This window comes from Falco naumanni, chromosome 1 (assembly GCF_017639655.2).
Source record: "Falco naumanni isolate bFalNau1 chromosome 1, bFalNau1.pat, whole genome shotgun sequence".
Classification (NCBI taxonomy): Eukaryota; Metazoa; Chordata; class Aves; order Falconiformes; family Falconidae; genus Falco; species Falco naumanni.
In genome coordinates, this window is record NC_054054.1 from 105647282 (window position 1) to 105654847 (window position 7566).

The following is a 7566-nucleotide window of genomic DNA, read 5'->3' on the forward strand; positions in this document are numbered from 1 at the left end:
CAGCACCAGAAGGAAGCTGAAGCGAGCCCCTGTTGCTCCACACAGCAGTGGCAGCGCAGGAGAAGGAAAAGACTTGCTTACAAAGAGGAATGCAGTCTTGTGACCAGCAAAGGGTTTTCTTCTTTCACCCACTAAAGATACAAGACAGGAGGGTTACCAGCGTGTGTCAGGAAGAGAAGCCCCACAGACAGAAGCCCACGAGGAAGGAGGAGAGGCAGCTGCAGAAGGAAAGCAGGGCTGTGGTGGAGATGACATTTCTGCCCGGTCTCTTATGAATCCCACCGCAGCGAGGGCTTTCTGATGTGCTAGTGTGTGGTATTAGGCCAGGAGACCCTTGGGGCAAAACCAGATGGCCTCTCATTCCTCTTTGGGTATGAATGCAACTGATTAGAATAAGAAATTCTGTTTACATCAGCCCGTGCCAGTCTCAGCAAGCCTCAAATTAGCTTTTTCCTTTCCTTTATAGTAAAAGGAGACCTGGCAAGAAAAGTGGTCCTTTCCAAAACAAAAGCAGACCATCAACACAGGCACTCAGATCCAGGTTATTTAACATTACCCCTTCAGCAGCCCTTGGATTAGCCTTTTCTCTGCACAGATTGCATTTCCCATCAACAAGAAGCTTTTGATCATCTGACCAGACAAGTGGCCATGCCTGGGCTCCCTGCTCCGGGGGTGGGGGGGTGGGGGGGGGGTGGTGTGGGGGGGTGTCTCATCCTGCAGGTGGGCTCCTGGGGAAGGAAAGTGTGGGGGGAAGCCTCATGGCTTCCTCGCCCCATCAGCCTTGTTTTAACCCCCCAAGCTAGTGCTCGCTGTGAAACAGGGCAGCCACTGCACCCAGCGAGGGCCAAAGGCGTGCTTTCCTCGCCAGGGCAACAGTGAGCAGTGATCCAGGACTGACTTCCACCAGTGCCTGCAACAGTGAGGTTCGGCTTTCACTACGCATGACAGCTCACCACGCCTAGCACTTCTGCATCACTTTCTTCCTACATATTTCAAAAACAAGAATTCCCACCACAACTTCCCATTAACCACCCCCAGCTTAATGAAGAAGGGTGGAAAGCAGCAGTCTCTCTTGAACACTAGAAAAGTTGCCTTTCCACGAGCCTCCAATGCTTCCACCAGCTCAGAAATCCCCATGTGAACACAGAACTCGGCTGCAGCAGCACCTCAAGCAGGGGTAAGAAACCCAGAAGCTGGTTTTTTTGTGAAACAGAACAAATTACTATTGCAAGGTCTCTTCTAACCAGGCCTTGACACACCAGCTCAGACATTGGCAGAACATCTATTTTAGGCACGAGACAGATGCTGAGCGTGCATCAGTCAGTCTGAAGCTTGAAATACTGCATATTTGAACTTTCACTGTCACACTTGGATTTTTTTCCTGGTCAGTGGGTCTTATTCAAGGCCAGCAGAGCAGTTGTAAAAGCAAGGAAGAGAACAGAAGAACAGTTTTACTGAAGCAGAAAGCAACTCCACCCTATGGATATACCAAGGCGGGGGGGGGGGGGGGGGGGAGGTGGGGGCGCTGTGCAGGGAGCCCAGTACACTAAATCAAAGGACTTAAGGAGTTATCCAACACAAAAATGAATACAAACTTGCCAAGCTGAATGAAAAGAAAGCAACCCAGAATAACTACATCTGTACATTTCCTTTCACCAGATAAAAGCCCATCTCTCAAACTTTAAACAAGGATGTGTGGCATCTCACCAGCTTAGGCACCCGAACACCTTCCTTCATGCAGATTAACATGAGCCAGTACAGAAAAAAAAAGCACTTCAGGATTAACAGGATAAATAAAACCTGAGAACAATGGGTAAACCGAATCCCCTTGCTAACTAATACTGTTCCTCCCAGTCCCAGGGAGGAACAAATTCAGAGTATCGTTTGAATGGAGGAACAGGGGTCTCAACACCACCCATATCCAGGAGCCGGGACAAATCTGTATGGGTTGTAGACCACCCCATTGCTAATTATCACAGGCACTATGCAGTCACATCAACTGCTCAGAGGGCAATGCAGCAAAATCTTAGGAGCAACCCATTCAGGCATGCATTTTGCATGGTTCAGGTCCTGCTGAAAATGGGGTTTTTTTTAACATCAAGAAGGGAATATGGTATTTTTTTCAGCAGCCTCTTCTGCAAGTGTTGTTCTGCAAGTGTTGCACCCAACGCTGCCACAGCTGAAAGTTCAGTTCCTCCAAACAGGCTGTTTGCTTACCCCCGCCTGCTTTTGTTGAGGGTTGGTGTGACAAGCTGTGATTTTGCCTGCAGCACTACAGGGAGGGGAGCCCTTTGGACAGGGTTGGTAGCCACGGATTTTGACCTCTTCCACAAGGAGGAGTTTGGAGAGCAAAACCCACTCACGGCTGTTCTCATTTGGGAGGTTTCCTTTGAAACTAACAGCTGGAAGAGCATCAGAGGGACACGATTAAATAGATCTTGCAAAGGTTTAAGAACTGCAAAGGCCCCCAGTCAAAATAGTGTTTGGGGGATTTATTTAAGGAAAACCAAGCACTGTTTGGATGGAATCAGGACATTTTGTATTTATAAGGTAGCTTTCCTCTGAGGATGCAAGAGCTTTTCAGACATGACTTCAGCCTGTCTCCTATGTTGCTGTACAGGAAGGAGGTGTTACTGCATGATCCTTACATCCTGTGGGAACTCAGCCAGGGATCTGTCCTCCTGGTCCCAGATCCAGGTTTCACATCTGGCTGCCCTGTTAGGAGTGTGTGAAGTCACCCTACAAACCTCCCAGGCTGTTACAGGTAAGATTATCTGAGCTCTATTTCACGTTACTGAACGTTTGTGAAATACAGGCAACTACCCAGCCCAGCCCCCTGCAACCACACACAGTCACGTGCACCAGCACACCTCAGAAATCAATCCCATACCCAAAGCAGGTGTCCCCATGCCAAAAAGGGCCACGGGCCACAGGACAACAGACAAGTCAGGCAGGGAATAAGCAAGGTCACAGGCTAAAAGGCTGATCCCCAGTTGCAAAAACAGCAGCACTCCCACCCCACTACGGTCAACAAAAACAGAAGGTACTTGACACGGGATATTTTTTTTTTCCCCCCCTTCAGAGCACAAGCTGCTCCTCTTACCTCCAGCAGTTATGCATACAGCCCTGTTTCACAACCAGGGCTTGCACAATCCTTGCAGGCTTTTTACCAGCTTGCTCCTCCAACGCTTGGAGTTAGCTAGAACAGAGAGATGCTAGCAATGACCCGTGAAAGCAAGTCAATAGATGCATTTCACAAGCAACCATGCAGCAAGATCCAGCATACTTGCCAGTGCCACAAAGACAGACCTACCAACTCCCTACAGAATTGCCCATGCACTGCTGAGCCAGATTTTCCAAGGAGAAAAATCCAACCCCATCTTTAACTCCAACCTCCCCATCTCCTACTCCTTACAGGGAGAATGGAAAGTTAGTCAATAACTCTACCTCATTCCTCGCAAAAGAATAACTAGAGGCCCAGAAGTGGCTGATAACTAACCAAGAACACTACAATAATCTGCCACCGCAGATCAAACTTGGCCACTCTTGGGACTTGCGGCCCTAAAGAAGCCACTAGAGATACAAACACTCCTCTTCCGCTCTTTCTGGATTCCATAAATGATCAGCAGCACACAATTGACTTGAATGTTTACTTCGGGAGAAGCAGCAAGAGATTACAAGCAGCCTGTAATTATTTGTTCTGATATATGAAACTTCAAACTCTATAAAAAACCAATCTTGGCAGAGGTGCACCTGTCACTGCAGGGCTTGTGACTCACTCTCAACAATAGTATACAGTAATCTCACCACTCGGATCAAATGATCACATTGGGAAAGCAACTTATGCAAGTTCTACAGGTTGTGTTTTTAGAGGTAGGAGAGCCCATATCACGAAACAGAACAAAGTTCAGTGTCAGCAAAGGTAACGGCTGGGTGGCTTTCTTTTATACCAGAGCAGAGGGATGGGGAGGAGACAGCAGGATCAAAGACGTGAGCAGGGAACCCTTTTCCCTAGTCCTCCAGGATCAAGAGAACATGGTATTTTGGCTGTGTTGCAACAGCCAAAGGAGAGAGTAAAGATCAAATGGAATTTCACTCCAGACACAGTTCCACATGCCGCTTTCAATGTGGGTGAACTGGGTAAAGAAACCACTGCTCCCAGCCACCCTCCCCAAACCCAGCTGCCCCCACAGATGCTCCACAACCTGCGATGCTCAAGAGGTTACCTTGCACCTACGGTTCTGCAAACAAGCACTGATGGGGCCGGGCCTGTGAGCTCCAGCACAAAGGGTGGCGAGCCACGGGGAGAGCCTCCCTCAAAACAAGACAAGGAGTTTTGGTCGTATGGCCCCGTCAAACTCCTCCAGCTGCTTTGGAAGAAACAGAACAAAAGTTGCTGGAGGCACTTACTTGCTCAACCATGGCTACCCAGAAGGCACCACCCGATAGATTATGGACTGAACAGGAGGCGCCTACAAAGCGATGACAAAGCAAGAGATTTTACTCCGTCACAATTAGATCAGGACTAATTAACAGAGGGTTAGTGGTGTGACACTCCTCCTTCCTGCCCACACTTCATCTTACTCTCCTTGTTAGAAGATGAAGAGAAAGTGTTCAGTTGCGTCAGTTGGGTTTTTTTGCCCTGTAGCACCAGTAACCTCCCTGTTTCTGTCCTGCTTTACAGAAAAGTGTTTTGCAAATACAGTTCTCGTGCACCATCGCATCCACGTGCAACACAGAGGACTCTCTGAACCCACACACTGTGCCATGCACAGCCTGTTTCAGGGCAATCAACCAGCACAAGATGCATCCAAAGGAAAACCAAGAGCTGTACTGGGACAACATCAGGTTTTCCAGGAGGGATCTGGTTCACCAGCCCTTCTGTGACAAAACACCAGTTTCCTCACCTGCAGCAGATTAATCTGCAAGTTTGCTTTGCACGTGCACAACAGAAATCAGGATTTCTCACAGAGCTACAAAAACACTGGAAGAAAGCACATTGCCCTTCATCTAGCAAAAGGGATGTGTGCATCAACGCACCCCACTAAGCGCAGCTCTGCCGGCTGGCAAAAAAAATATGAAATCATGCAGCCGCTCACTACAGTCCACACAAAGGATAAAGCAGTATGGAAGAAAGGATGCCCCCACCAACACTAGCACTGGTTCACTTTCAGGATTTAAAAACAGAGACCTGATCCTTCCCTGTGCTTCTCAACTGGATATCATGTTTCTGCTTTTTAAAAAAGCTGTAGAAATACAAACTCATTCCAGTTTTCCAGACTTGCTCAGATCAGGCAGAAAACCTCTGCAATCCTTCTGCTCTATATGCATTCCACTAAGCACTACCATTCCTTCTCACGCTCTGAGAGCTAACCCATGGTCTAAACACTGGCAGACCAAAGCACACCCCAAGGTGCACCAGCTGTGCTTACTCCTGCAAGTCAGTCAACTTCCTAAGAATCAATTCCACACCGATGACTAACTCCCAGCATCATCATCCAGGTACATTCACCTCCTCTCCAGCTTTAATATTCCAAGAGAGGGGGTTTTCCATTATTTCCTTCAACAGGGACATTCCCTAAGGCAATGATTTCACTTTGCAAAGCAATTCCATGAGGAAAAGACAGGGGCAAACAGTCTTTCAACATCCCAGAGGTTTATAAAGAACAAGAGGCAGAACAACAGCAAACCAGCCCAGCGTGCAGCAAAGGCGTCAGTCAGATGCCGTGAAAAACGTTCTGCAGAGAAGTGCCAGAAAAAGAAGTTAATTGAAAGGTTTTAACCAGCAGCAGCCTGGGATGGGGTAAGCACAAGCAGCCCCTGAGTGCAGTGGAAGCGAGGCGGGGGGGGGGGGGGGCAGCACCCTGGAGCACCCCCTTCCCCAGCTGCCCACCCTGCCTCACACCCACTCCTCTACCCCAAGGCGGGGGACCCTACTGCCTGGGTGCTGGCTAGCCCCCCACCCCACAGACCCAGGGAGCCAGGCATTAGAGGGGCACCCCCACCCCCCAAATAACAGGGGGCCCACCCATGCCAGCCCCCCAATAAGGAGGAGCCCACCCATGCCAGCTCCCCATACAGAAAACCCTAGCCACACCAGTCTCCCCAGGGAACCCTAGCCACACCAGTTCCCCCAGTAAGGGGGGGGGGGGGGGCAGCCCCCCCATGCAGGGGACCCTAGTCACACCAGTCCCCCCCAGTTAAAGGGGCCCACTCACGCCATCCCCCATACAAGAGACCCTAACCATCCCAATCTCCCCCACCACAGGACCCCAGTCACACCAGCCCCCCACATAACAGAGGCCCAGTCACACCAGCCCCCACCACCCCCATAACGGGGGCCCACCATCCAGCCCCGCTCCGAGGGATGCCGGACCTCCCCGCTCCGCCAGAAAGGGCCCCGCTGTCCCGGCCCGGCCGCCCCCGCCACAGGGGACCCACCCCGGGCCCCGCTGCCCCGACGGCCCCAGCCCAGGGAGCCCCGGCCCCGTCACCCACCGGCCCGGCCCGTTCGACCCCGGCAACGGCGCCCCGCAGCCCCGGCGCGGCCGGCACGTAGGGAGGACCGCACCACGCGGGCACAGGAGCGGGGGGAGAAACGCTCCGCCCCCCCCCCGCCCGCCAATGGGCTGCGGGCGCGCCCGCCGGTAGGGATCCCCCCCTTCGCGGCGGCGCGGTTGGTACGGCCCCACGGCGCCAGGTGTAGGGGGGTCTTAAAGGGACAGGGAGCAGCGGGGAGGGTGAGGGGTCGGGGTTAGGGTCAGGGCGGGGTGCTAGGGTCAAAGGTCAAGGTGGGGGTCAGGGATCGGGCTCAGGGAGCTGTCAGGGGTCGGAACGCAGGGTAGGATGGGGGTGCGGGCGCGGTTAGCATTAGGGTGCAGTGTGGTCAAGGGTAGGGGTCAGTGCTCAGAGGGCTAGGGGGGGGCAGGGGTCAAGGTGTGGGGTCAGGGTTAGGGCCGGCATTGTAGCTGGGGGGGGGGGGGGGTGGGTGAGGATTGGGGCCAGCATTGGGTCAAGGTGGCATCTGGGTTTGGGGTCAGGTTTGGGGTTATAGCAAGGGCAAGGCTGGGGTCAGTTTTGGGGTCAGGTTAGGGGTCACAGCAGGGTCAGGGTGCGAAGCAGCCTTAGGCACAGGCCCTGTCTGTGCCAGGCCCCCCAGGCCCCCCAGCTGCAGCTGTGCCCAGTGCCTGGGTGCCCTCAGCAGCACCGCAGGACCCCAGACCCCCACTGCCTGGAGCAGGGCCCACAGGGGTCTCAGCGCAGAGGCTGGCACCCAGGGGTGGGTCACCACCAGCCCTCACGGGGGGGCTGAGGGGCTGCTCTGCTTGGCCAGGCTGCAGCCGGGGCAAGCAAATGCTCCTGATTTACCCACAGCAAGGGGGTTCGGATGCTTTGGGGTGCCTTTCTCTAAACACTCACGCTGCTGCCACCCCCGCCTTGCACAGGCAGCTCCAGAAACGTCCCCAGTGATGCTGGTGGGGGATGTTTCACACCCCGGCTCCCGGTGGCACGGAGGAAGCGGTGCCTTCCCCTCACCTTTCTTTCTGAACCTGGGTCATGACTCTG

General features: G+C 53.0%; 1 protein-coding gene across 3 annotated transcripts in view; it reads right to left on the reverse strand.

Annotated features, from left to right (window-relative positions):
• Positions 1-6611, reverse strand: part of LOC121097432 (NADPH--cytochrome P450 reductase) — a 31173-nt gene extending 24562 nt beyond the window's left edge. Inside the window, exons 1-2 of one of the 3 annotated variants that reach the window (XM_040614446.1) lie at positions 6499-6590; positions 4227-4367 (exon numbers count right to left, since the gene is read on the reverse strand). The gene's annotated coding sequence lies outside the window, so the exon portion shown is untranslated. Of the gene's footprint in view, positions 1-4226; positions 4371-6498 lie in introns of all 3 variants that reach the window. The other 2 variants (XM_040614453.1, XM_040614467.1) reach the window with 2 other exon arrangements.
• Between the last annotated feature and the right edge of the window lie 955 nt (positions 6612-7566).